Genomic DNA, 7015 nt, shown 5'->3' on the forward strand with positions numbered 1-7015 from the left:
TGTATTTTTATTGGATATTCTACTTCTCACAAAGGTTATCGGTGCCTTTACCCTATAACCGGTAGAGTTTTTATATCTAGACATGTTTCCTTCAATGAAAATGTCTTTCATGGAATGCAATACAAACTACCTGTTTCCAATACCAATCCTACCACTATTGATCCTAATCTTTTGAATTCTCCTGTAGTTCATACACACTCTCAATTACCCACTTTTGAGTCTACTCCTACAACTCATTCTACTTTACAACCTCTCTCTAGCTCTAACACAACTTTAGTTAGTTCTGTTTCTCCTACTCCTATTGTCATTCTTTCATCCTCACCTACTAATCCTTCCACTGAGATTGTTACTTATGATATTCCTTCTTCCACTATTTCTTCTTCTAATACTCATTCCATGACTACTAGAGCTTGGTAGGTTTTTAAGAAAGCCTACAACTACACCTGCAAGTATACATGGTCGAATGTAGCTAGTGATGGGAAGAAAGGGTTTGTCCAAAGGGACTTGGAGGGAGCTATTGTTGTTTTCTAAGTAAAATCTAACCTAAACAGGGAATTGGGGAAAACTAGGATATTGAATCCACCTAAATCCTCAGCTATATCATGTCCAGTACAAGTCTTGTTTTTGGCCTTAGTAAACAAGGTGAAGGTTCAGGCCTGCCTTGTGTTCTGGGATTTCATCTAGGATAAGCTATTCACCTAGTTCACTAATGCATCCCTAGCATTGATGGTCTTCTTACAGCACCATCAATCACAGATGGACTTGATCACTAATTGACTAATTATCCTATATCTAAAGAAAATTGCTCACCTAGTTAATCCTGTTCACCCCTAGCATTGGTGGTCTTCTTATAGCACCACCAATCACAGGTTACTATCATCACTGAGTAATCAATTCTCCATGGTTCTAATTCAATCTCATCAAGAACAAAACTAAATCATTTACTTCACTGTGGCATAGAGGCTTCAACTGCTTCCTAGTGATGAACTAAAACATGGTAAACAGAAAGAGTAATTGAAATTGAAATAGAAATTGAAACTGAAATTAAAATTAAACCTACTCAGACCCAAATTGGGGGTTAACTTGGCTATCCCAAGAACGAGTTCTAACACACACCCATATCATCTATTTATACAAACAATCAAAAACCCCAAAACAGTGAAATTAGGGTTTGGTGAAAATTAAAATTAGGTTTTACCTAATCACTGATAGCAATTATAACTCTTCACCCATGCTTCCTATTCATATTCTCCTGCTCCCCACACCAACTGTGATTTCTGCTTCGACCCATGCTCGTCCTTCCTCTTCTGCTCTGCTGGTCTGTGCTGTTGCTCTAGCTCGACCTATCTTATTGTTTTCTCATCTAGGGTTTCAGAGAGTTGAGAAAACTATAAAATAGATATCTAGAGGAATAGGGGGAGTGATGGGTGTTGGGTTTGGTTGATTTGAGAGGAGATGGTGGTGGTTGAGGTGGTGGTTGAGCGGGGCAGTGGAGTTGGTGGCGCTGGACATCGAGTTGCAGAAGAAAAGAAGGGGGAAGAAGAAAGAGAAGGTCGATGGAAAATGTATTGGGGTGCGTTTGTTTTGGGTATAGGGTATTTGGTACTCGGGTGTTGAGCGGGTTTAGCAATTGTTGATGAACAGCGAGGATAAGACGTTGGATGCGAAGATGATGGATCGATCTAACGGCGAGACAGAAGGAAGCGAGGAGCGACCGTTGGATGCGGAAGTACAACGAAACTGACGGCTCAAGATGGAGTTAGGTGTTGTAGTGTTTGACAGGAGCTTCAGACTTCGATGAACGGCGATGAAGCGACCGTAGGACGCATCTGTGGATCCAATCTGACGGCTACGAGCTTAGGCATGCTTTGGGCTTGGTCTTGGACTTAGGTTAGAGTTTGGGCTTAGACAATTCTGATCCCACTTCTTCTTTAAGAACAAATTCTTCCTTCCAAGCCCACTTCTAGTTGATCCGGCTCTTGCAAACATCATTCTTCGCTGCCTTTCTGCGGGAGTCTTTGCCGTTTCTTTGCTCTTTTCACTTCGTGAGTTAACCAGACTTTATTTAGTACCTAAAAATGCAAAATTAATTAAGAAAAGTATTTATTCTTGAAAACAATGAAAATACAGAATATGGGTTAAAATGGAGAATTAGAGCACAAAAGATGAGTTAAATGCCAAGAAAAATATATATAAATATGCACTTTTTAGCACTCATCAAATACCCCCAAACCTGAATTTTACTTGTCCTCAAGTAAAACAAAACTAAGGAAATCCTACCTATACCACTGTCGCTGGTTTCTCGAATGCATTTAGCATATGCACTAAGCCTTTTAAACCACTAAGTGTCCCTAGTGGACGAGTGAAGTCTCGTGAAGGTTTGCTTAGAACGTACCTACAAAGTTCTAGGTCAAAATATAAGCTCAGATTCCATCAAATGTGACATGTGCAAGTCAGTTTAAGCTCACAGCAAAATGGAGATGTCAATCTAGCTATCAAAGGCACAATCCTAGCACTGATAACAAATAAAGACATGTGATAAGAGTGTAAAGTGTATCTACACATGTGTAAAGAAAGATCGGATGTTATGACTACTAATCACCAAGAGATAGTTTCTCAGGCTAAGAACCGAGGTCGAAATCTAGCTAGCTGTCCGGACTTTACGAGAATTGTGAATGAGTTGGAGGTATTTCACAATTACTCGCGTTGTACATCAATGGCATGCACCCTTCCTTGCTTACTATAAACAACAAAGATGACTCTTTACATGACTCTTATTTACATTGATACTCTCTTTTATTTTTGGAACAAGAGAGGATGGAATTGATAAATACTTGATTTATTTATTTTTTTGATTTTTTTTTTTTTAACATGCTAACACTTTTGATACATAACAAAAGAAACAAAAAAATTACATGACACTTTGCAAGAGGTAGCCCTTTTTGATGCACCCAGTTAAATTCGATGGTTGTCTTTCTTAATGTAACCTCCACCTTCTATCCCAACCAACCAAAGAACAAGCTAGTCAAGTTTCGTTCAGTATTCTAAAGTGATTGGCAACTAAAACTTCCGATAGAACACCTCAAGGATGAGGCTATACATGTATTGGTAGATCGTGCGCGTGCAATTTCTTATCACTATGTGAATTGTGCTAGAATCAGGGTGCCTAAATATCTAGACTAAGACTCCTAATAATTACATATTTGCACAAGAGTCAACATTTCAAGGTAAATGAGCTCCATTTTTATGATTTTTTTTTTGGAATTTTTAAATTTTTTCAAAAGAAGGAGTTCTTTTTTTTTTTTTTTTTTTTTTTTTTTTTTTTTCAATTATGGCATATTATCAAAGTATCTACTTTTCACCCCCAAACCTAAACTAAACATTGTCCTCAATGTTTCAAAATATGAACAATATTATAATACAACATATGAAGAGGATCATTGAGTAGAGAAAAAGGAAAGAGAATACCCGATTTCGGCGAAAGCAAGATTAGAACTCCGTTATTCAAGGCAAGAATCCAACATATGTCAGCCGAGATCATATTGGATTAGCAAAATATATACAAAAGGAACAAAAGGTTTTTTAAAAATTTATCTACTGGATTATGTACAAAAAATTCACCATACACAATAATCTAAAGAGTTGAGGATCAACCCAAAAGACGAAGTGTAGAGGTTTCAACAGCTTCACACAAATATAACAGGAAAGAAACGCAAGTGAAACTGTGAAACAAAATGAGCTACCCCCAAACCTGGATTTTTCAACGGACAAAATTTTGGAAACAAAATCTCGCAGTTTTGGGGGTTCATCATGCACAAGGTCTAGCTCGAAATGAACTGTGCTAGGGACGGGCAAACATGCTAATTCCAACTGTGGCTCCTCAAAGATATTATACTTAGATGCAAAATAGTCCAAAAGGACTTGGGAAGCACACAGTTCCAAACCTAGATTAGGGACTCTCAGAAAAGTCGGTTTGACAATATGGGTACAAACCAAATCTAGGTTGGGTGGAAGGCCATCAGATTGTGACTTATGTAGGACGATAGGCACATCATTAATCACATCAACATCTCCTAAGTCTTCTACACGTGTCACAACATGCTCACAATCATCAAACAAATTCAAGATCACAATCAGATCATCATCATCAACAGAATTATTCTCATGCATCAAATCAGGAGAAATATCACAATGTGACCTAGGTAGAGAATCAGACACATCAATATATTTTCATGCATATAACATTAGTGTCTACAGAAGATTCAACTATTCCTATGTCATGCTCATCTTCACAGAATAATTGTACGAATCCCATGTCAATATCAAAATCATATGAATTACAATGAGTATTAGAAAAAACAACATTCATGAAGGTCGAGGGCGAGAAGCCATATGTTTTGAACCAACAGGTTCCACAATTTTCATGTTCTTCTAACATATCATCGTAATCATCATAATCATCATCATGGTAGCATGCATATTGGTCCTCATTAACAGTGGTGGTGTCATTAGTCGATTCATGTTCCTCTAAATTAGGTTCATATTCAACATCATTTACATGAATGGGACTAGACACTTCATTAGGGACAACATACATTTCCTCATGAATTTCCTCCTTTTGTAGGTGAAGCAAAATCTGATCTAAATATGCCTGAATTCGTGATGTAGATCTATCGAAGTTTTGCTCACTGAGTGCTTCTATGGTGGAGTCTAAATTCATGGGAGTACAAAATTCTTCATGTTCAAATTGTGGTGATTGGTACATGTGTGCATGGTCATTAGGGTTTACAAAATATTGATCGCAACCCTCAAAGGTTTGATTATGGTCCCAATGACTACCAGCCTCACAATTTATGGCCATTTCATACCTTGGATTTTCTCTAGATTGCCTAAAATTATGCAAAATATAACAATTCTCAACAGGGTGGTCTAAACTACCACATGCTGGACATGCATAGATTTCAGGTTGCCTAAGAAAATTAGATGTGACAGATTCCTCATGTGATTGCATTTCTAAAGCTGCGATTCGATCTTGGTACTCGGGTGTTGAGAGGGTTTAGAAATTGTTGATGAACAGCGAGGATGAGACGTTGGATGCGATGATGATGGATCGATCTAACGGCGAGACAGAAGGAAGCGAGGATCGACCGTTGGATGCGGAATTACAACGAAACTGACGGCTCAAGATGGAGTTAGGTGCTGTAGTGTTTGACAGGAGCTTCAGACTTCGATGAACGACGATGAAGCGACCGTAGGATGCATCTGTGGATCCAATCTGACGGCTACGAGCTTAGGCAGGCTTTGGGATTGGTCTTGGACTTAGGTTAGAGTTTGGGCTTAGACAATTCTGAGCCCACTTCTTCTTTAAGAACAAATTCTTCCTTCCAAGCCCACTTCTAGTTGATCCGGCTCTTGCAAACATCATTCTTCGCTGCCTTTCTGCGGGAGTCTTTGCCGTTTCTTTGCTCTTTTCACTTCGTGAGTTAACCAGGCTTTATTTAGTACCTAAAAATGCAAAATTAATTAAGAAAAGTATTTATTCTTGAAAACAATGAAAATACAGAATATGGGTTAAAATGGAGAATTAGAGCACAAAAGATGAGTTAAATGCCAAGAAAAATATATATAAATATGCACTTTTTAGCACTCATCAGAGCTAAAAATAACATTTACAAACCCAAAGCTCAATTGGCCACAAAATATCTTCTTCCAGAAGCTTATATTGCTCATGTGAATACCTCTACTGTTCCTACTTGTTTTACTCAAGCAAATAAACATCCTAAATGGAGCTTCATGAAGAATATAATGCTCATGTTCTTGCTGGTACTTGGACAAAGGTTCCTCCACATCCTTCACAGAATCCAGTTGGCTGCAAATGGGTATTTAAGGTCAAACAGAATGCAGATGGAACTTCAGATCAATTCAAATCTAGATTGGTTGCAAAGGTTTATCATCAGCAAGAAGGGTTAGATTATTCAGAGACATTCAGTCATGTTGCAAATCCAACCACTATTAGACTAGTCCTCTCTATTGCAGTTCAGTTTGATGTAAGTAATGCTTTCCTTCATGGAGACTTGAAGGAGGAAGTTTATATGGTTCAGCCTCCTGGTTTTGTGGATCCAGATCACCCTAAGTATGTGTGTAAGCTGCACAAATCTATATATGGATTGAAACAAGCTCCCAGAGCCTGGTATGAAAAGCTTGTTGAAGTTTTTCTTTCTCTGGGGTTCACAATGTTTCATGCAGATACTTCCTTATTTGTTCATAAAGTTGGCACTCAAATAACCATTTTGCTAGTCTATGTGGATGACATACTCTTAACAGGTTCTTCTACAAGTTTCTGCAATTCAGTCATTTCTGACATCAAGCAACATTTACCAATCAAATATATGGGTGCAGTTCAGTATTTTCTTGGTCTAGAGGTGAAGAGAAATGATACTATTATTTTTCTCAATCAAACAAAATATATTCTAGACTTGTTGCAGAAAACAAATATGTTAGGAGCTAAACCATGTTCTACTCCTGTTGTTGCTGATGTTAAGATGAGCAAACATGATGGCACTCCCCTCTCTGATCCTACTGAGTACATGTCCTTAGTAGGTGCTCTACAATATATTACATGGAAAAGACCTGAAATTGCTTACTCTGTCAATCAGGTCTGCCAACACATGCAGACACCTACTGATATCCACCTTATTGCTGCTAAAAGGATACTTAGGTACTTGAAATCTACTCTAGACTATGGCATTGTTTTGCAGAAAGGTCTTGTTGCTGTTAATGCATACTCAGATGCTGACTGGGCTGGAAATCCAGATGATAGGCGCAGTACAAGTGGTTTCTGCATCGTCTTTGGTACAAATCCTATCACTTGGAGTTCTAAGAAGCAAGCCACAGTCTCAAGATCATCCACTGAGGCTGAATGCAAATCCCTTGCACAGACTGCTGCTGAGGTTTTGTGTGTCTGCCAACTTCTTAAAGATCTTCACATTTTTCTTCCTCTTACTCCAACCTTTGG

This window comes from Papaver somniferum, chromosome 11 (assembly GCF_003573695.1).
Source record: "Papaver somniferum cultivar HN1 chromosome 11, ASM357369v1, whole genome shotgun sequence".
In the NCBI taxonomy this organism is placed as follows: Eukaryota; Viridiplantae; Streptophyta; class Magnoliopsida; order Ranunculales; family Papaveraceae; genus Papaver; species Papaver somniferum.